Below are 23,605 nucleotides of genomic sequence, written 5' to 3'. Positions count from 1 at the left end.
AAAGCCAATTTAACAGAACAAACTGTTCTTGCATTGAGTAAGTACTTGAGTGGAGGTCCAATGTCCATCTGTTGCCTTAACACTAAACCTATAAATATATGCATATAAATCTATTTCCCCACCATCCTATATAAATATATGTACATGCATACAAACAGGTAAAAGCAGATTTTGCTTTACAGCATATTCTCTGGAGAAGTCAGTGATTAAAATTCTTTTGTTAACAAATTGGCACTGTCTGAAAAATATGTTTCTTTACATTTGATCTAAATATAGCGACCTACACTGATCTTTCTTTTCTTATCTTTGGGATAGCACAGATTTTATTTCATTTATTTACATGCTCTAGGCTTCCCCAAAGAATTCAACCAGCTTGTAAATTTGCATCTATTTATAATGGAATTTCTTGCATCTTTTTCTTCTGATTATAAAAAATACTTAGTTCATTCTTCCTAATATTTTAAACTATATTCCTTTTCATAGGATGTTTATTAACAGCAAGTGCCATCATATCTTAAGTCATATTTTATGCTGCCTTTGAGTGACCAGTCTCGTCACTAAGCTTTTCTATGTCTTTAAATAATGGATCTATTTCAAGCATTTCAGAATGGGTAATTAATAGCTTAGTCTGAAATCCATCTGGTATCAAAGTATTAATGCCTGAATTAATTTTCAACTTATAACTGTTTTCATTTACACCTACTTCCTTGGCTGTTATTTATGGCAATTTCATCTTCCTGGTCTGTGGCTTATATGTTAATGTATTTCACTTTAATGAACACTCTTTAAGCTGTAGAAGTATGCCAGACGCTATCAGAATATGTCATTAGAAGAGAAATCTTACTCAAAGATAAACCTTAGATGGAAAGGTTTAAATGAAATGATACAATGGAGATATTTTTAATTCATAGCTGAGACATATCATTGAAATATATTACTATAATGGGATTCATCCTTTTCCAAGAATTATACACTGGAGGGTTCACATCTGTTTGTACATAATTGTTTGCTTTTTATATTTTTACCTGAATCTGTTATTGTACATATGACTTTACCTGGAAAAGAATTAGCAATTGGTGTCTTTCAAAGTAAGTTATTATTTGACTGAATCCAAATTTTTCTATGTATAGACACAGCTAAATTGTCTTCATACTGTTAGCACAATACTAATAATTAAATTTAACTAAATATAAAATTATTTTCATTGTATAACATATTTCCTGTGTTAATCTATAATGTCTTCATCATGGTAATTTTAAATGCAAGGTAACACAGTACAGTAAGCTTGTCCAAGGTGACTTTTCATTGCCTGATGAAGTCATCATCCTAAAGATTTATTGCTTCAATTAATAATGTGAAAAATGTAAAAAGACCAATTTTACTGTTTATCTTTCATGTTTATTCCTTTCAGACATCCTAGATGGCAAGAAAAGGCAAATAAAAATGATTGATAATTAAATAAATTACTTTATTAAAATTTTAATCTGAAAAAGTTTGCTTTTTAGAATTCTGAATTATTTCTAATACTAAAACATCTGCCATTAATGAAGTATAAGGGAGACAGATGTCAATCAAGCACTAAATTTTGATATTATTTTGCTCATTAATCAGCATCATATTGATAATTAAGGTCAATATTTTTTAAAATAGAGTATGAATATAAAAATCAAACACTGACATTCTTCAAGTAACTTCAATTAGCATAGAATATTTAAATATCTATAGGATAAAGCATGACTTTTATTCTTAGTGTATACTGTTTAAGTTTTTTGGATACAGAATTTTTGTATTCAGGAGAACTAGTAATTGAGCTGTTCAATAAATGAAGTGATCTTGTAACTCTTCAGAAAATCTTCTAATATACTGGGATTTCCCACTTTCCTACATCCTTTTAATTGTCCACAAGCTCCCCGCAAAATACAAAGCCTGTTTTTACATCTCAATACTGAAATAGGACTTTTTTCACAGAACCTTGCTCTGTTTCCCCTTGTATAAAAGCTTGAACAAGCTAAAAAATCCTTAAGATCTTGTTTGTTTCCTAATAATTATACAACACATTCGAAGCATCACATCCCTTTCTTTCCCTCCTCTACATTATGGCCATCAAATCAATATCAACTCAGCAATTTTACAGGACAAGGTCTAACTGCCCCTGTAAGTTTCAGAGACTTTTATCCAGTACAGAAGTAGAAAGCCTTATCTTTGTCCCTTAGAGCAGACTGGTGATTTCAAACTGCTTACCTGTGGTTAACAGTCCAATTCATGGCTACCAGATTGCCACAATCAAAGGATCCCTGCATGTAAAGTCTGCCAACGGTCTGAATGATAGATATTTAAGCATTTGTTGGGGAATCTTTAGAGCATCAGAGTCTTGGGAAACTAAAAACCTTAACCCTAAGATCTCTTCAGTGTTCCTGGTGAAAACAAACAAACAAAAACCCTAAAAAACAAACCAAAAAAATCAAGAAGAAATTATACCAAAAGTACGCAATGATATTTGCTTTTTGCCATTTTTCCTGTTAGATAATTCTTCTTTCCAATTGGCGGAGGAATTAGCATATATAATTTTCATGGAATTAGAATTCACTTTGAAAGAGTTACAATTCTTTGACTCATGGATGAAAAAGTTCTAATTGTATATTGCTGCACTGTTCCCCCTACCCCAAATCACAGAACATCACACTCCAGATTAAGCAGCTACTCTTTCTCAAAACCCACCAGGCAGCTTCATGTTCCTTGGATGTCACTTTGGTGAAAAGGAAATGGATGCTCAGAGGTTGCAATTGGGTTAAAAGTGCGTTGGGGCAAAATGTCTAAAGGTTGATTAGCAATGTCTGCCAGGGGAGGGAAGTAGGAAAAGACTGCCACATATACTTAACATCCCTGTCTCAGAGCAGAGATACATTCTAAGTTTAGTTTGCGATAGTACTCACTACATAAAATAAGAGATTTGAGGGGAACATTTGTTGTTGTTGTTGTTGTTGTTGTTAGCTACAGCCTAGCCAATCCCAACTCAGGGATACTCTGACAACAAAATGTCACTCATCTCTGCACCATCCCCACAATAGTACGTATGTGCCTGGTGCAGGCACTGTGCCGATCGTTCTTGTTGGCATCCTCCTTTGTACACTGACCTTCTAATTTGGAATCTTTACTACTTGCAAAGGATGCATAAAGTTGACCAAAAATGTGGCCCATGCCCACAAGGATGGATGCCTCTAATACCCTCAATTGTGACCAGATGGAGATTATAATAAAAATCCTGCTGAATGTGTAGTAGCCAGTCTCAGTGTTCAAAGTTTAAGACTTTGCCAAAGTCTATTCTTTTTTGTATGCAACTTAAGAGAATGAAGTCAAAAAATATCCACCAGAAAAAATATTAGGTATTCTGTAGTCGGCTGTGCACACTGACCTCTGTATGAATGGAAACAGTTTCTGTTGCTTCTTGGTCATTCTATGTAACCCTAAGGATTGAACATATCTTCATATGCCTTGTACTGTCACACGATTATCAGTAATGCTTGGGTTTGAGAAAAGACATTCTTGAGCATTTCTTTCAGATTTTTCGTGGGTTTCTATGGGCTAATGTTCTGACATGGCAGTCAGTAAATTCAGTATACAGTATTTTAGATGATGCTAGGCAATCTAGAGAAGAATGGATATAGATAGTGTCAAATTCAGTCTGACTAGATCATAAAAGATGACAAAGATTTCTCAATGTGACATGCCAACTTAGAGAATATTATTTAATATACTTTAAAGTGCCATTTACTAGACTTCTTCTTTTTAAATGGAAATATAATAGTTTATAAATGAATTCTGAGCACCTAGATTCATCAAACTTTAATGCACAATTGAAATCTTCATAGTGCAGTGAATCCCAGGGTTTTCTAGGTTGGGTTTTAGCATTTTAAGCATAGAACTCATATATTCATGTGGGGTAGTTACATAATCTGCTGTCTATTTGTGAGGATTAAGAGTGGAGGGTGGAGGCTAGCCTGTCAATCAGGTCATAGCTTGATTACCTCATTTGGATATGCTAAGGAGATAAATAGCTGGAGGGAGGCAGGGTATTCTGGTTGACAAGCCAAATAGCGACAGGCTGGTGACAGCCAGAGCCTCAGAGCTGGAGAAGTCATTGTGGAGACCCTTGCCAGAGCTGAGATGCTTACACCTCCACTGGATCCACAAGACTTTCCACCCACTGGCCTGTGATCATCCTGCACTCAGCATCATTGCACGTGTTTCATGAATCTGAAGAGGAATTTATAAATTGGTATTGGACATATGCACTAATACCGGATATATGGGCTGTACATAAAGCTCTTACTTATACATATATGACTGTCTATGAATTTGTTTCGCTAGTGTACCTACACTAACACATTATGGTACCTTGGGAGTGGGGTACTAGAGAAAAAAAAATCATGAAGGTAGAGAGTGTATGTTTGTTTGACCGCTCCCTCATGGTCGCTTTTCTTCTTTGGCTGGCCAGAGGTCAGATGGCCATGCAGTTTACTGGGTTGTTTTCTGGAAAGAATATGGGAAGTTAAAGTTTTGATTGTTATTTTTTTGTAGTTGTAATCTTGGTTGTTCCTGTATGAAATGGCCAAAATGAATGTTGTTAATGCATATTTTGAGCTCAGCGGTAGAGATTGCCCCTTGAATTTCTCAGAGACCATGCTGGTTATCGAAAATGACTGACTGAGGTAAAAATGGCAACTAGAAGGCCTGCCTCTGGCGTGAAGCAATACTTTCAGAGGCCTAAGCCCATATTTCTTATGAATAGAATAGTTAATGATTAAGATAAGCTAAATAAGGATTGAACTTGACTGTTTTAAGAATTGAGTTTAGTACCTGATTCTTTGTTTATACTGATTTCTTTTGCTTCTTATGGTTGATATAAGGATTTATAGAAATGATTATCGGGAAGTATGAAAATAGAGAGCTTGTAAACTCACTTGCCTTGAGCCATTAAAATTTCATCTCTAAATGGGTTTAGGACACACTAAGAAGGCTCTGAAAAGATAAACCCCACCCAGTGCTTTGAATTACTCAGAATATTTGCATTCCAAGAGACCTGTGTGGGGGATTGTTTTGCATATTGAAGAAAACAGGAACTCTCTGGATATTTGAATTTTGAACAAGTGTTTTTTTTCAGAAGCTGGAAGAAATCTGGAACCATGCAGAAAATGTCTCTCTAGGATTGAATGTTAAAGGGAGCCTGTGGGCAGGCTGAAATGCTTGCTAAGTGACCACCTGTATCCACTTGTTGAGTGGAAGTGGGAGAAATGCAGCAATAAAGAGAGAGGTTGAGTCTGGCCACTGACACCCATGGACCTGGTGTACAGAAACTGGAGGAGAAGAGAAGAGTGGGCTGACAGGTCTGACGTTTATGACCTAGTACAAGGGGACTAGGCTTTTTGAGAATTTGTGAGGATCCCATGGTCTAAAGGTGAGGCAACCAGTGGACAGCTAAGTGAGGCAGCCCACATTGAGTTGATTAGAACCCTACCAGATGAAGAGAAGATATTTGAGCCTGTGAACTGGTGGATATTGCTGCAGACTTCATGGATGACTTGTCCTGATTTGCCTTTGCTTATGGATGTGGATGCCACAAGGTTCCAAATGGAATGAAGCCTATTCATATCAAAGAATATGATTGTCTCCTCAGAGCACTGGGTTGATGTAAGTGGGCAGTATAAAAATTGGATACCCAAAATGGGAAGAATTAAGGCATGAAGTGGTTGGCTTACAAACTTTCATATGTGGGGTGATATATTCATAGGAGTATAGGATTAAAGTGTAGGTTTTACTTAACTGCAATTGTTAGGCATGGGATATTTTTTTTTTAACCTATAGAATGTTATGTTTAAATGAAGGTGGCACATATTGAATTGTATGCATTTTAGTTTTATCCTGTTGGGAACAGATATGATTTTATTATTGTTTGAAAATCATATATGGCTAAAGAGTTGTGTGAAAGTGTCAAATTGTAAAGGGGTGGTCTGTGGTAGTTACAGCGTGAATAGGGTGGAGATTAAGAGTGAATGGGGTGGAGTCTAGCCTCTCAATGAGGTCGTAGCTTGATGACCTCATTTGGAGGCGCTAAGGAAATAAATAGCTTCTCCGGGCAGGACACACATTCAGCCCTTGTGGGATATTCTTGTTGATGAGCCACATGGAGACAGGATGATGGCAGCCAGAGCCTCAGAGCTTGAGCTGAGATGCTTACACAACCAATGGATCCACAAGACTTTTCACCCACTGGCCTGTGATCATCTGCATTCAGCATCACTGCATGTGTTTTGTGAGTCTGAAGAGGAATTTATAGATTGGTATCAGACATATGGGCTAATACTGGGCTTATGGACTTGATCTGAACTGGGCTGGGATGTTTTCTCAATATTCAATTGCTTGTATATAAAGCTCTTATACACAAATGAGTGTCTATGAATTTGTTTCTCTACTCTACCCAGACTAACACATCATGTAACTCATCTTCAAACCTTTCTGCCTGTGTCTAAAACACTCTGTTCATTACCCAGCCAAAACCAGATAGATACCAAGTGAGAAGTATTTGCTGAGGACAAAGGTAAATGCATCTTAATTACTTGATGGGAAATGATTCCTGAAAGCCTGACTAATTAATACAATGTGACTATTTTGTCAAATTAAATGTTATGGTTTACTGAGAAATTCAAGAAGGATTTAGTTTAATAATAAATTCTGAAACATACATTTTCTAGATGGGAAGGAAACATCTCAATGTGCAGCAATGTATCATTTTATCCTGCAAAAAACTATTTTAAAACTTTAAAATAGATTTTTTTGGTCCATTTCAAAATCACATCCCCAATGTGTAAGCACATCGTTGATGAGAGCACCATAAAACTTCCTTGCAAGACGTTGAACTACCTTGCAAGACGTTGAACTACCTTGCAAGACGTTGAGCCACATCAAAGAAACAAACACTAGAACTCCACTTTAAAGAAAAAATAAAATGTAATATTGGGGCCCAGATCAACACTTACATCCAAGAAACCACCACAAAAATGTGAGACCCCTGATAAGACTGAGCTGAGACCTGACTGACGCCCAAAAGCTAGCCGAGTCACCTAAAGCATGGAAAGACCCGATAAGACTGGGATGAGACTTGACCGAAGCCCAAAAACTAGCCAAGCCACCTAAAGGGTGGAGAGACCCGATAAGACTGGACTGGGACAGTGAAGACGTCAAAGAGCCAGCCAAAGTGTCAATTTAAACCCGGGTAGAGACACTGACTTTTAGAGAGCTAGGAACCAAGGAGACATCATCTCCTGCTCTCTCCAACTCTACCCGGGGTGAGTACACCGATGAGGCAATGCTGATTGGGACTATGGTGCTAGTATGAAATGTGTGAGGAGTGTTGTTATTCTGCCTTTATGCTCATAGTTGTTATTCTGCCCTTATGTTCATAGTTGTTTGCCCTTAATAGTTTGAGTAATAATTTAGATTGTTTGATGTGTGTTTGCAGTGACTAAACCAAGCATTCGAAAATGTCTAAGAGCGTTAAGTAATTATTGATCACGCCGCTCATGACAATAGTGGGTTCCTGCATAGATTCACACTAGCTCACATTCATACAACCACGCTCACAAGAAAATGAAATAAAAAACCAAGAACTTAATGCACCTACAGTACAAGTGTGGAAGAGAATGCATTCCCCTTTGAAGTAAGCCATAAATGTCCAGTTTACTTCTTCCATGTGTCTCTTTTTATGACTACTGGTGGTGATAAATCTTCCTAATAAGAAGGGTCATAGAAGAACAGATGTGTAAAATAGCAAAATGAAAACACCTCAACAGTGTATAATTTTTATTTCTATGAAATGAATAGATATATGGAAATAGCATTTTGCAAAGCATGAAAAACCCATAAATTTGTTAGACTACAAATTGGAAAGGATTTTGAAGCATCCTTGGATTTATTTGCATAATCCAGGCACCTACTGCAGGCATCCAGATAAATCTCCCCCACTAACCTCATTCTGGAAGACCCCACAGTCTGTAGTTTAAAATTCTATTCTTGAAGCTATATATCAGTCATTACCCTATTTCCTTTGTGAACACAAAAGTCTCTAGGAAAGCATAAGTGAGCATCTTTCACATGTAGGATTGTGCTAGTTAACTAGAGAAGATATTTGTAGAAAGCAGCATAACAGAGTCGTAAATCCAGACAGCAGGTGAGGGCTGGGAACTGTGCTATGTGAGTACTGGTGAAGGTGGAGCCATGTGGCTCTGCTGCAAACAAATGTTAGCTTTGGGCTGAGGACTAGAGGGGAGGGAAGAGATGGTAAATTCAAAAGGCTTTGAAAATTATAATGAACATTGTACATCAAAGACATAATTCAAGATGAGATATAAAACAAATATTGATAAATCATGTTTAGTACTTCTAATTGTTTAATTTTATTGTACCATATTAAATTTCTCCTCACTTTAAGAAGGAAGTAGTTTTATTAGAAAGGATTTTTTATTTTGAAATCGTTTTTGACTTAGAAAGCATTGCAATACTTTAATTGAAAGCCTCTGCCTACCCTTTACCAGTTTTACGTAAGGTTAAAATCTTACATAATTATAGCATAATTATCAAATTTTTTTGATCAGTAAGCAATAAAAAAAATTTAACTCATTTTATTCGGGTCTTATACAACTCTTTTCACAATTCATCCATCCATCCATGTGCTAAGCACATTTATACATATGTTGCCATCATCATTTTGAAAACATTTGTTTTCTACTTGAGTCCTTGGTATCAGCTCATTTTTCCCCTCCCTCCCCCAAGCTCCCTCCTTCAGGAGTCCTTAATAATTTATAAATTATTATTTTTTCATGTCTTACACCAACTGCTGTCTTTCTTCACTCATTTTAATTTTGTTCAACCTCCTGGGGAGCAGTTATATGTCAATCATTGGGATTGCTTCTCCCTTTATCCAAACCCCCCACTCCCTCCACATTCCCCCTGCCCACCTGGTATTGCTACTCCCATATAGGAGTTTATCTGTCCTGGATTCCAGGCATTGTAAGCTCTTAGCTATACCAGCGTATATGCTCTGGTCTACCCAGATCTGTAAGATAGAATTGGGGTCATGATAATAGAGGTGAGGGGAGAGGAAGCATTAAAGAACTAGAGGAAAGTTGTATGTTTTGTTGGTGCACCCTGACTGGCTCATCTCTTCCTTGCAACCCTTTTGTGAGGGATGTCCAATTGCCTACACATGAACTTGGGTTCTCTACTCTGTTCCCTGCCCCGATTCACACGGATAAGAGTTTTTTGTTTTGTTTTGGGTCTTTGATGCCTGATACCTGATCCCATTGGTACCTCATGATCATACAGGCTGGTGTGCTTCTTCATGTGTGCTTTGTTGTTTCTCAACTAGATGGCCTCTTGTTTATCTTCCAAATATTTATATTAGGGAATTCACACTTGAACAATACAATTAAATAAAACCACAGAGTTTATTCAGATCTCTCCAGTTTGTCCTTATTGTTCCTTTTCTATTTCTGAATTCAATCTAAGGTACATACATTATTATAGTTTGTTGTCAAATATTTATAAAATCTTCTAGACTGTAAGAGTCCTTTAGTTGTTCTTTATCTTTAATTACTCAAACACTCTTGAAGAGTACTGGTTGCATATTTGGTAAAAATTCCTTCAATTTAGAGAGCTGCCTGACATTTTCTCATAAGAAGGTATACTTATGTATTTGGAGAGGAATGTCATGGAAGTTGATATGCCTCACTCATCTCATTTTATCAGGAGCACAGACTAACAATATATTTATTTATGACAATATAGCAATATAGCCTAGATTATTTAGTGAGGATGGTGCCTGTTATGTCTCTGCACCTTAAAGTTACTAATGTTTCTTCTTTAAATTCTATTTATTCCTGATAAGTGAGTATATCTGGAGGAACTACATTTCACTACAGAGGGAGACTTTTTGAGACCATATCAATATTCTATTTGGTTTCAGAGTTTTGCCCATGAATTTTAGCAGTCACTCATAGAACTTCCCTCAAGCAATATCACTATGCTAGTGTGTGATATTTTCCCCCTCACATTCCTTCTTCATTTATTAATTAGCTTTCTTATATAAGGAAGACTTTTCCCTTTCCCTCTATTTATGTATTTATTATTAAGTTGCTTAAAGCAGTATGAACTCATGAGCTAAAAAATTGTTCGCTATAATGCAAAATTATCAATATGCATTTTGTAGATCAAGTAGTTTTGGTCATTTGGGGCTTTTTTTCATGTTGGTCCATATGCTTTATTTGAAGTCTCTTTCATTACTATTATTGAGCACATTTTTACATCAAACTACAAAAGGCTCTAGAATAGTCTTGTCAGGAAGCAACCTTTTCTCAGAGGATCTCTAATTCTTTGAATTGGAGAATGATATTTAAAAGTCTGGATAGTAGAAGTGCTCATGGTAACTGGGGTGTAACATCTAGACTTTTCATAAGACACTACTAGGGATGTATGTACATATATTAATATATATATGTACACATGTTTATTTATATACCTACCTACATATATATCATCTCTCTCTATGTCTCTATTATCAACCTGAAGGTCTTATTGATATCTCCAATTCCATTCAAGCAACCAAAAGTTCATTTTATTAGTCTGTCTTTGATTATTTGTAATTTAAATTTCATTTGTAATTTACTTGTCTCTTATTATCTGTAATATGCTTACTTATCTTATCAACTCTAACACACATGTAATTTCATTTCAGGGCTGCTAACTATACTTCTGCAAAAAATTGAATTTACTAATTGGTACAATGGGCACAGTTCTTTGAAATCTTTTTTTTATAGCATTTAGTCAAAAGATAATTTTACAAAGTTGCATAGATCGGATCCTTTTTCCTCTGCCTGCCTCAGCTTGTTTATGTAATTAATTTGTTTCCCAGTTAAATCCTTGTGTCGCAGTCTGCATTCCATGCTGGGTTTCTAAGACATCCTTGTGGATATATTTTAAATTTGCATACAGTAAAGTACACTTGTAAAGGTGTATATTTATATGGATTTTGGCTAATGCATAAAGTTCTGGGCCCCTCCCCCCCCCAACCTTGCAAACTAGTTTCATTAACCCAAAAATTTCCTGCAAAAGCTGTAGACAGAAGACAAACAACAAAGCAACACTAATGACACTTTGCACTTTTAGTCAACTCCTACGACTTGAACGGTCTGTCACAGCATTCCTAGGGCTACCTCTTCAGGATGCTGGTGGCGCAGTGGTTAAGTACTCAGTGGCAACCAGGTCGGTGGTTCCTATCAGCGACTCTGTGAGAAAGATGTGACAGTTGTTTCTCTAAAGAATGCCCCTTTGGAAGCCCTATGGGCAGTTACCCACTGTCCTAGAGCGGCACCATCAATTGGAATCAACTTGACAGAATGAGGTCTGTGCTTTTGCTTTTCTTTCTGAAGTGTTTTTACAGAGACTGCCACATCTTTATGTATTTATTTATTTCTGTGTAGAGAGGCTTGTGAGCTTGATGTGCTGACCTGGTGAGCAGTCAAGAACTTAAATCATTGCACCTCCAGCATTTCTTTTTTACATAGCAACATCCCTTAAATCACATTATAGCTCAGATTATGATTCTGCTTTTTAAATTTATAGATTTATATATATAATCATCGACCACATCTCTGCCAGTCTGTTCTCCTGTGGTGGCTGGAAGCTAGGCCGGCAGTGAATGGTACCAGGAAGGTCATTGATGATGAACAAGGGTCAGCAAGCTTCCAGACTAAGCGCAGAGGATGAGGAAGGACTAGGCTGCCTACTGTTGACGGGGTAGCCAGAGAGAGCACTTCAAACAACAGGAAGAACATCTTCAGGTAGAGTGTCTGAGGATGAGCTACTCAGGCTGGAAAGCACTAAAACGGTAACTGGAGAAAAGCTGTCTCTCCAATGGAGAGTTGGCCATCACGGTGTAGATGGAGGAAAACTTTCAGGATCTTCATTTTCTGATGGGTCACAATTTACAATGAGAAGAAACAGCTGAAAACATCCATCATTAATCAGAATTTTGAATGTATAAAATATTAATTTAGGGAAATTGAAAGTAATCTGTAGTAATAAGTTCTCTTGTAAGAATTGATATCAGACTAACACGAAGGAGGTGGAGATTAAAGAGGCCCAAATGTCTAACTCTTCCAAGTTGTTATACTGCTCCATTCCCCTCCCACCACTTTTCTCTTATTGGATCCCCTCACATCCCTTGGTTCTGCAGTTCACTGCCAAGTCTTACCAAAATTCACAACATTTTAAGGAAATGTTTCACATGGTTATGGGTGCTGTTCAGTCTGAAACCTGAAAGTCAGACAGAAGCAAGAAAATGCAGGGTCCAGAGACACAAAGCAGATGTGTCAGAAAGTCAAAGCAGGCCATCGTACTTCAAGCAAAGCTCAGTCCGGAAACAGAAGTCACAGAAGAGAAGAGATTGAAGGTATGGATTTTAGCTTTCGGTGGACTATACTGGCATAGAAAATTTAAATCACACTCTCTAGTAAGGTAAAAACTAGGGTTAACAAAATAACAACAAAACCCGAGGACATGGGTCTTCAAATGGAATACACAAGAATCAGACTGAGCACATCTGCAGAGAGAGAGAGAATGAAGAAATTCAGTGTTCGCACCAAAGCAGGGCCAGGGGAGACTGCAGTAGAGATTGTCAACCGCTCAGAGTTAAGGATGGATTTAAGTTGAAGAAAGCTGAAACATGTCCATGAGAGCTAAACTATGAATTTGAACACATTCCACATGAATTCTGAGAACATCTCAAGAACAGATTTGACACACTGACCCCTAACGACAGAAGCCCTAACGAGCTGTGGGATGGCATCAAAAGCATCACACATGATGAGAGCAAATGGTTATTAAAAAGTCAAGCAGTAAAGGGAAGACCAAAGTGGACGTCATAAGAGAGTCTGAATGCGTTATCGAGGGTAGAGCAATTAACGAAAATGTAAGGCATGATGAAATAAACGAATGGAATGGAAAATGTCAAAGCACAGCTTGAAAAGACAAAGTCAAGCTTTATAATGAAATTGCAAAGTCCTGGTGTGTGAATCATAGCAATCTGTGGAGAACAATGAGAATTGAAATTCTAAAAGACTTCGTTGTGCTCATGAAGCACCTGTACATGGACCAAGAGGCAGTCTTATGAATAGAATAGGGCAGTGGCTCTAATGCCTTCTAGTGCCGTGACTCTTTCATACAATTCCTCATGTGGTGACCCCAATCATCAAATTATTTTTGTTGCTACTTCATAACTGTCATTTTGCTACTGTTATGAATCATAATGTAGATATCTGATATGCAGGATGTATTTTCATTGCTACAAATTGAACATCATTAAAGCATAGTGATGAATCACAAAAACAATATGTCATTATATATTGTGAAATATTTATTTCTAATGACAAAGACATGAAATTTTGTCTTGAAGCATGGTGTAGGTTGGCTACCAGTCTTCATGCCGGGTACTCATATGTGGGTGTATCTGCATGTGGGTGGACCCACCTGGAGACGGATAGAGGAGCAGTGTCTTGGTGCCTAAGACCATCAGAAATATGTGCTTTCCAATGGTCTTAGGTGACCCCTCATTCGATGCCCAAAGGGGTCGCAGCCCACAGGTTGAGAACCGCTAGGATAGGGGATACTGAATGTTTTAAAATCGGAAAAGGAGTGATTCAATGTTGTATCTTTAGACCATACTTATTCAATCTTTATGCTGAGCAAATGTTCTGCGAATCTGGACTATATGAAAAACAGTGTGACATCAGAATTATAGGAAGGAGTCTTACCAATCTTTGATATGTTGATGACACAATCATGTTTGCCAAAATCAAAGAGGATTGAAACACTTGCTGATGAAGATAAAGGAGTGCACCTTTCAGTCGTTTACTTTACTCAACGTAGAGAAAACCAAATTACTCACAGATGGCCAATAGACAACATCATGACAGGTGGAGAGAAGATTAAGCTTGTCAATGATTTCATTTTGTTTGATCCACAATCAATGCTCATGGAAGCAATTAAGAAATGGGCAGGGGAAACGGGATAACTGGAAGCTGATATCAAAGAGTTCCAGAAGAAAGAAAATGTTTTGAAACTGATGTGGTAACAAATGTATAATACTGCATGATGTGATTGATCTATGGAATGTATCTGTAAGAGCTCCCAATAAAATGATTAAATATTAAAAATAAATAAATATAAAAAATCGAGTTGATGTTTTGCATTGGGCAAGTCCGTGGAACAAGGCCTCTTTAAAATGTTGAAAAACAGGGATGTCACTTTGAAGACTAAGGTGCACCTGACCCACACCATAGTATTTTCAATTGCCTTATATGCAATGAGAAAGTTGAACAATAAGGTAGACCTCAGATGAATCGATGAATTTGAATTATGGTGTTGGCAAAGAATACTGAAAGTAATGTGAACTGCCCTAAAAACAAAGAAATATTTCTTGTAAAAAAATACAGTCAAAATGCCCCTTAGAGGTAAAGATGGTGACACCTAGTCTCATGGACTTTGAACTTGTTATCAGGAGACTCCTCACGGATATCATGCTTGATAAAATATGGTGAGTGAAAAAGAGAAAGCCTGTAAAGGACGTGGATTGACACATTGACTGAAACAATAGGCTCAAACGTCACAACACTGATGAGTGTGGTGCAGCACTGGGTCCTATTTTGTTCTGTTGTGAATAGGACAGCCTTGAGTTTGAGCCAATTCAATGGCGCCTAACCACACCATATATATTTTGACCTCTAAAATGCCCAGAAGATATTTGTCTGGATCTGTTTCACTAACTTTGCATTTTACCACTACACTTTGCCTACTCTGTACTCCCCCCCACCCCCTGCCTTCCGCTAGAGTTCATATGGTAGTGGTCCTAGGCATCACACGGAACCACGTCATAGGGCTTCTAAGGCTGTAAGTGGAAGCAGACGGCCACATTCTCCTGAATTGTGCAACCGGTGGTTTTGAACCTATGGTTAGCAGCCAATCCCTGTCACCCCTGCGTCACCAGGGATTGCATCTCATTGGTCATGAAGGTGTTTCTTAAATACGAGCTAGATTACCACCACCTGGAAATGTGGGAATACAAGTCCCTAAGCATCTTCTCAGACCTACTGAATCAGAAACTTAGGAAAGGTCTGGAGAGGAACTAAACTATCATTTTCAGGCCTTCCAGATAATTCTGATAAATGTTAAAGTCTGAAAACCAATGCCAAACTCCCCCATTATGCTCTTTATTAGCCCTCTTTCCTCTGGGGACCAGCACAATGCATTTCCTCTCTTTCAGCATGTCTCAATACTGCCATTTCCACCCATTTTTTCCTTATCCTATGACCCATAGAATGTTTTATTTCCTTCTTTGACTCCATACATTTTTGTTTTATTTTTAAGCCTTCCCAATACCTTTTATTCTGGTTATCTAAGGATATGGGTTCTTTCCAGGTTAGGCATAAAAAAGTTTCAAGTTAGTCCACTGGACTCATATATTAGCTATTTATGGATAATGGAAACCACTATTTCCAAAGTAGATCTCCTTTAGATTTTGATTTGGAGATGTGCTTATTTTTTGGTTTTGTTACAGCTATTAAAATCTAATGTCCGTGGATTACAACCTAGCAGGCAGCTGCAAAGAGAACCTAGAGTTTTGTGTGACCAGGGGACTACAGAGTCCTAGTGAACCAGCTTCACTGAACCACGATAATTCACCTGCTCCAGTGTCCACTGAGGAGCCCTGGCGATGTAGTGGTTAATAACTCCAATGCTAATCCCAAAGTTAGCAGTTCTAATCCATCAGCCACCCTGGGAGAGACACATCAATCATCCCACTTCTATAACGATTTAAAGCCTTGGAAACCTCTGGGCAGGTCTACTCTGTTCTGCGGGCTCGATGAGATGGAATTCCATTGAACAGCACTGGGCTTTTTTTTAAAGGAGTAGCTATAATTATCACCTACCCAGGAACCCCCTCGGTTGCTATGGTAATAATAATAATAGCAACAACTATATTGGGATTTCATTATAAAGAAATTTCTTTCTCTCATATACAAATTACAATGATCCTGAGAGATATTAAGAATATCTATTATTACAATTTCCACTTAAAAATAAGGAAATTGAGACTGTGATTATTTCAAGACAAGAAAGCTAGAAAACAGTTGAGCTGCGATTTAAATCCAGGTCTTCTTTTTTAAATTACGTAAGCTTCCCTATTATTTATGCTCCAGGGTTTCTTCAATGCTAGTTGGAAGAAAATAAGAATAAGGAAAAGCCAAACATTTATTACATGTGACTTTAGTGTGTTCCAGGTGCTAGACACTTTCCCATCATGGGTTTCACTCTGTTTCCTGGGGCCCTCTCAATTCTGTCTGGGGATGCCACCCGTCTACTATGACTGAGAGTTAGATGTTCTCAAAAATCATCCTACAGGTTTCAAACAAACTATTTGAGGACACACTTCAACTTCTTTCCATTCACATTGCATTTTAAAAAACCAAGAATAGAATTACCCTTAATACAGACACAGCATTTTGTGCCTCTTCAAGGCATAAACTCTGTGTGTCTTAGAAATGAAGATTTTGTTTTTCATGAAGGACCATACATGATTTGAGAAAGGATTTAATGATCCATGGAATAGTGAGTTTGATAAACAGTCTCTTCCCTTAAATAGAAAAGGTTATCCTGAATTTTGCGTCCTAATCTGAAAGCTAGATCTAAAAGCTTTGGAAAGAGTCTGTACTTTTTGATACCCTGATGGAACTGTGTTTTTTGAGTCAAGAAAGTAAATCCTACACATTTTTCATAATAAAAATAAAGCAATTATTATAATGACTAGTCAATTCATTTGGTCAAAAGGATACCTATTTAAGATTTTGATTACATTGTCTCTCCATATACTTTAGTTGCCAAACATAAGTCAGCAGAGCATGTCAGAGGCCTGTGTGGTCAAGCACGATGTATTCTATAGTCCTGAGAATTCAGCAGAGAACTCAGGTGTCATTGTAGTATCTACCTGAGTGCATCAAAAAAGAAAAAAAGTGACAAAGTAACTCTTTTAAGACTTTCTTTCATGAATATGAATAAATATAGCATTCATGAGTCATTGAGATGTAGGAGACTGTTAAATTGCATTTTTGCTAGAGTTTTAAAAAACATATGATTAACCATGCTTTTGACTCTGAGCAATTACATTTCCTTCTTTGGAGGTCAATTTTTGAATCTGTTCCACTGCAGGCTTATAGGCTGAAGGGAAATGGAGTCACAAAGATACACTAATGATGAATTATCAAAGCTCCTTTTTAACCTCTCTGTGGCTAAAACACTTTCTACTGACAATATAGAGCCAAGGATTTGCTCAGATTACTATGAACAAATCATATAGATTATTTGACAAAATAATTAATAATGATAATAAAAATAAATAAATAAATAAAATAATCATAATAATAATGGAGGTGATGATAATGATGGTAATGCTAAAGGGATAAAACTGAAAAAGGAAACTTTCTCAATTGAACTCACAGTACTCCATTAGCTTCTGTGTTTTATCTTGATAACCACATTTGTGAGCCGGAATCCAGAGAGATTTCCTTTAAAACACTGAACATAAATCTTTAGGTTTACCTATTTCTCCAGGCTCTAGAAAAAGGATTGCAAATATATTGCAGGACCTATCATTACTGCCCACACTTACATGACAGGTATTTTATAATCTGTGGGGGTTGCTGTTGTTTACAGAACTCACACATTTGTTTTGGTTTTTCATGGCAGCATTCAAGGAAGGCACTTCTAATCAAGCATGACTGGTATCCCCATGGAAGCTATCTGGCTTCCCTGGTGTAGATTAACTGAGGCATAGCAGCAGAATGGGACTGTTAAGTTTGCTTTTAGATTTAAAATGTGTTGTAGAAAATTCCTTGACTAATTAGCTCCCTTTTTTTTTTCTTCTTCAATTGATGTCCCACAAATATTTTTTATACGTGTAAAGTCACTGAGAGGTTCGGTTCTTGCTAGTTTCTGTTGTGGCAACGGTCTGTAGAGTGATCTCCATTGACAAAATGCATTTCTTGCCCACATAATTTAGTGCTCCTGTCTCATTGTCTTCCTCTTTCAGGAAGAAGGTTGAAGGTACATCCTGCATCTGGTTTATGACCAATTTAGAGCCGAGGGAAAGTTCAAGTCTATGAATGGGATTTATCCAACTACTTCTACTAAATGGGGATTTGAAAAATCTGAGCAGAAGTGTGCACATCAATTCTATTATTTCATTGGTCAAAAGCAAGTCGCAAGATAATTGAAGACAATGTGATGGAGATAGTACATGCTTTTGGAAATGCATGGAAATGTACAATGTGCTTGAATGGATGGATATGAATAGAAGTAAATACTATGGTTTTCCAGAGGTGTGTGTGTATTGCTTCATGATCCAGGATGACAACAGGGGTCTATCTTTCCTTTCTGATCAGCGAGAAGCTTTAGGAGTTCCTGCTGACTCTGGGAGCTGGGTAATCTCCCTGAAACAGCGATGTCTGACTTTTGCCTGGGAGCAAGGAGGTAAAAGGCTGATGCAGTACCCTAAAGCGGTGATGATTTTTTCCTCCTCTCTCCATGTTCCCATGTTGTTTTGCACCTGGACTCTATAATCTATCAGAGAAAGCCCACCGAATATTTCTGAAGGATAATGTCCTAAATGCCCACATAATTTTAATTACAGACCAAGCATGAGTGGATAATTTACAATATGCTCCAATCATTCAGAGGGAGAGTAAATTATCTTTTATTATTGACTGAAAGGACTAGAAAGACAAGTAAATGGCTGCTAGACCTTTTGTTATCATTGAGAGAAATAGAAGTGAATAAAACCTGGTAAAATTGTGAACCGGGAGTAAATAGGAATGAAATATATACATTTTTAATTTTTTTGGCATACTTTCTTAGCATAGGTAGTTTGAAGAGAAACAGAAACATAATTTTACCAGAAATATGGACTTTCTAATTCAAAGGAGGGAGAAATTTTAATCAATCATATTTAGCATTTGAGAACTGGTCAAGGTGGCTGAGAAAGACAAGGGAATCTCAGAGCTGAGTGAAAGTTTGGGGCACTTGTTCTAGCAGGTTGACACCAAATGACTTAAAAGTGAAATACATTATTGATGCCCTTGATCTTCACCATCCGGTGACTGATAACAGGTACAGAAGAGGCATACATATATAAAACCAAAACAAACCCTTGAAAAAACCCTTCTAATCTATCATGGCAAAGACAGTATGTATGCTTGTATGTATGTTTATATGTCTTGCTTGAAGGGAAGCATGAAGAACAAAGACATAGTGAGTTCGTTAAATACCTCTTCCTTTGCTCAACTACAAGGCAAATGGTTTGCAGCTTGAATTAATCCAAAGGCACAATAAGGAGCCCTGGTGGGATAAAGGGTTACAAATTGGGCTGCTAATCATGAGGTTATCAGTTCAAAACTACTAGCTACTCTGAAGGGAAACAATGAGGTTGTCTGCTCCAGTGGAGAAACCCACAGGGGCAGTACTACTCTGTCCTATAGGGCTGCAATGAGTGGGAAGGGACAGAAGGGCAGTGAGTTTGGTTTTTGTTCTGGTTTATTTTAGGTTGTTTTGGGTTTTTTTGAAAGGCACCTTAGGAGCCTTGGTGGCATTGTCAGCTAAGCAGGGGACTGTGAATCCATGACCAACAGTTCCGTCTCACCAGGGAGTAACAGGAGGCTGTTTGCTCCTGTGATGATATACAGTCTTGGAAACCCCACATAGGGTTGCCAGGAGTTAGAATTGAGTCAATGACAGGGGGTGTTAATTTTGGGTTTTGTTTCAGAGGCCCTAAAAGACAATTTGGGAAACAACTTCAGAAAGGTCACAGCTTTGAAAACGCTATGAAGCAGGGCTTCTGTGAAATTCACGTGGTCACTGCGCCTCAGCATGAACTTCATGGCAGTCATGACTCAAAGGAAGGGCACACTCGCGCTGCCAAGCCTTGGCATTGTTCAGCTCCCAGCTCTGATCTACAGTACCAAAGGCTGCAGTTTCATCAGATCCCCAGGTAATTGGCATGTAGTTAAGTTTGAAAGACCCTGCTCTACCACGGTCAGTCCTTTGTGAAGTATTGTATATCAATACAACAATATCATAGCTTTTGTTTCTATAACGTAATCATTAGGGAACTTAGTTTCAAGTCTCATAAATTAGGCAAGATTATTAGACATGGATCAAGGAATTACACCTAATTCTGTGACACCAAAATCTTTGTTTCCCTAATATCACTTATTTCTCTGGGTCCTCAACTTTCTACAACTCATATTTCCTCTTTTGCCACCCTCCTTCCTCTTTTCCCTTAAACTTTACCAGTTCAAATATGTGCTTTCGGGACTTGTGATAGTTATATAATCTGTTGTCAATTTGAGAGGAGTAAGAGTGATTGGGTGGAGTGTAGCCTGTCAATCAAGTCACAGCTTGAGGACTTCATTTAGAGGCACAAAGGAGATAAAATAGTCTCTGGAGGCAGGACACAGATTCACTCTCTGGGAGACATTGCAGCTGACAAGACACATGGAACTACAATGGCCTGAGCTGGAGGAGTCACGTGGAGACCCCTGCCAGTGCTGAGATGTGTACAATGCCACTGGATCCACAAGACTTTCCACCCACTGGCCTGTTATCTTCCTGCATTCGGCATCATTGCATGTGTTTCGTGAGTGTAAAAAGGAATTCATAGACTGGTATTGGATATATGGGCTAATATCAGACATATAGACTTGATCTGGAGTGGGCTGGGATGTTTCTTAATGTATAATTCCTCTTTATATAAAGCTTTCTCTTATACACATATGAGTGTCTATTCATTTTCTTCTCTAGTCTATCGACTAGCATAGGGCTAAAAATCACACACACACATCCCTACCAATATCACAAAATTTTTACACTTTAAAAAATGCTCTAAAATCTTGTCATAATTCCCTTTTCTAATTAAAAAAAGTTTTAATAGATAGCTATATTTTATTCATTATAGGTCACATAACATTGCTAAGACAGCAAATAGATGTAGATATGATAGACTATGTGTAAAGACTATTACTATGCCACACCTGGATAAAACTAGAAGTCAAAAATCATATCATCATTGCCTCATAATCTCGGCTCTGGGCTTTAGGTGACTTTCCAAATTCAATGACTGATGGAGCCGTGGTAAAACAGAGCTCCTCTGTTTCTCAGTTTGGTGATCTTACAACTAGGTGTCACACACTATCATGAAGGGGAAGCTAAGAACAACTCTCAATTAAAAATCATTGGGGACTACACACATTTTGCCTGGTATTTTTAGATTAGGAACCAGAACCGAGCTCTCTTTTCTCCACCAGTGAACGGCTCCTTTGCGGAGGAGTCACTCTGTAGAATAAAACGGTAGTAAAACAAGCACGAGCTTATAGTTCCTAGTAGGAAGCCAGGCTTCCAGAGCTTGGAGCCTTTCGATAAATTCTATCCCCAAACGGTTGGCTCCAATTCCCACTGAGCGTCTATTTGACTTAATCCTTGGCTTAGGGCTAGGGGAGAATTAAGGCACATTCAAAGGGAGTGAAAGGTCACAGCTGGAATGTGTGCACTTGTGCCTGTGTCTCTGTGTGCACATGCAACCGTTTAAGCCTGGCTAAGGTTTTGATGGTGCGCGTCATTTCCTGTAATACAGATTTCATCTCAGCTTTTAGAGGTTTTCTACAATAAGCTATTTGCTTAGCAGGGAACAGAAATGTCTCTCCTTGTGATTGCCAACATTCTGATGGGCTTTGTGTGGGCGCATTTCCTCAAGAACCCCGGCCCAACAAACAAGTGTTGACCTGCAGACAGGCACACACAGAGTTACAGCCCGCAGCTCCGGTTCTCCTCAGGTACACAGCAAAGACAGAAAGTGGAGCAGAGCTCAGGAAGCTGGGAGGGAGGACAAGAACATGAAGCAAAGATGATGGAGGAAGTGAAAGGAGAAGATATTATAAAAGAGAGAAAAATCTCGGGCAGTGAGGGAACAAGATTAGGCTGGAAAGGATGATGCTTATATGAAAACTTTAGCTTGGACTATCTTCTTTAAACACAGTTCTATAATTCTTTGCCAGTTTCTAAATTTCCTTCTTTTGAAAAAGTCTGCATCATTGGGTCATATCTTCCCTCTGAACTATACTCAAATATCAGTCAAAACAAACATCTATGCCACGATTCGGCAGAATGTTTGCCATTCCTGAGTGCATTCCGCTCCAAGGAAGGTTGGTGGGTGGAGTCCGCCCAGAGGCACTCAGAAGAAAGGCCTGGTGATCGACCTCCCAAGGCCGGCCACTATGACTCACTGGGAGACAGTGCTACTCTGACACACCTGGGGCGGTCTGAGATGCTAACCAGGATCACCATGTTCAGTACTCTACCCACACCCGGCAAAAAAATTCATGGGAATGGGTTCTTTCTAACACAATTAACATTTTATTGCATCTCAATTTTCAATATGTTATTTTGTCTTTAGGAAGAATAATCAGCAAGGCAATGCACAAAGATTGTATCATATCTTCTGTAGCTCACAAATAAGAAAACAGAGGCACAAGAAGTTAGCAGTCCATAATACAATTCTTAACCAATTTTTTAAGCAAAAGTAGAATGACCCTTTCACAGGGGTTGCCTGATTCATAACAGTAGCAAAATTGCAGTTATGAAGTAGCACAAAAATAATTTTATGGTTGGGGGGGTCACCACAACATGAGGAACTGTATTAAAGGCTTGCGGCACTGGGAAGGTTGAGAACCACTGCTCTACATCAAGTAATTAGCTGTGCTCTGTGTGCATCCTCCCTTCCCCCACCTCCCAGGAGAAATCCACTCCTAGACGCGGATGCTAAATATGTAATTTTCATGTACATGAAATACTGTTCTCTTGACTTTGCCCAATTCTTTAAGAATATACAAACAATTCCCAGCTTGTGGGCTCTACAGAAACAAGGGGCGTTTGGATTTGACCTGTGCATTAGATTCTGTAGCTCCTTCACCTTTCCGAAACATGACAGAAGACATTAGTCATGAAAAGCCCCGGACAGCAAAATTAAAATATTCTCTTGTGGAACACCAGGAATTTGCTTAAATTTCCTTTACATTTGGAGAAGGGAAAATTGCTTTAATTTTCTTTCTTTGCTGCATTTGTAGAATTAAGCCTTTTTCGGAAGGTAGGGCATCTTCCTTTAGAACAGAATGCAAATATTTCCCCTCTTCCCACTAATGATACTGTCAGGTTCAATGGGCCATTGTGGTCTTTTATCAAAGACTCCGGAGTAAGGTTTTTGTCTGGAAAGAGAAGAGTGTTAATGGAGGCCAGGACTGGAGCAAAGTTGCTTATGGTGGACAGAATGCTACAAAGTAAGCCTGTGGTGCCTGGGCTGGAATCCAGCTGGAGGTGTCAGAGAAAGGACGTGGAGGCTGGAGAGAGTAGGGTAGGATGGGTCAGGTGAACACACCTTGGAGAAACAGCAGTTACG

General features: G+C 38.2%; 1 protein-coding gene across 1 annotated transcript in view; it reads right to left on the bottom strand.

The window, feature by feature from the left end:
- NEGR1 (neuronal growth regulator 1) overlaps window positions 1-23,605 on the bottom strand; it is a 1,031,997-nt gene that overhangs the window by 162,063 nt on the left and 846,329 nt on the right. The window lies entirely within an intron of this gene.

The sequence above is a fragment of the Echinops telfairi genome, unplaced genomic scaffold, assembly GCF_000313985.2.
Source record: "Echinops telfairi isolate 266 unplaced genomic scaffold, ASM31398v2 ScPeMD7_443;HRSCAF=831, whole genome shotgun sequence".
NCBI lineage: Eukaryota > Metazoa > Chordata > Mammalia > Afrosoricida > Tenrecidae > Echinops > Echinops telfairi.
This window is presented reverse-complemented; position numbering and strand designations above follow the sequence as displayed.